This window comes from Myotis brandtii, unplaced genomic scaffold (genome assembly GCF_000412655.1).
Source record: "Myotis brandtii unplaced genomic scaffold, ASM41265v1 scaffold4259, whole genome shotgun sequence".
NCBI classification, from domain to species: domain Eukaryota; kingdom Metazoa; phylum Chordata; class Mammalia; order Chiroptera; family Vespertilionidae; genus Myotis; species Myotis brandtii.
Window position 1 is genome coordinate 64,178 of NW_005366311.1, and position 237 is coordinate 64,414.

Here is a 237-nt window from a genome sequence, read left to right on the forward strand (position 1 = left end):
CAGCCCAGAGCCGCCTCCAGGCCGCCCCGCGCCTCCCACCCGAGACTGCGTGTCTCTGTGCAGAGTCAATCCCCCGGCGCCCCGGGAAACTACACGCGGGTGGGAAATGAGTGGGCGCCGCGGCTGGGGGCGCCCCAGAACCGATGACAGAAACACACTTTACTTCCAGCTTCCAGTAGGCCCCCTGCTAGCGCTAAATAAAAATAGTAATTAAGGAGGAAGAGGAGGAGGAGGAGG

General features: G+C 62.4%; 1 protein-coding gene across 2 annotated transcripts in view; it reads right to left on the bottom strand.

Moving 5' to 3' along the window:
- Positions 1 to 237, bottom strand: part of CFLAR (CASP8 and FADD-like apoptosis regulator) — a 43,435-nt gene that overhangs the window by 41,212 nt on the left and 1,986 nt on the right. The gene's annotated exons all lie outside the window — the stretch shown is intronic.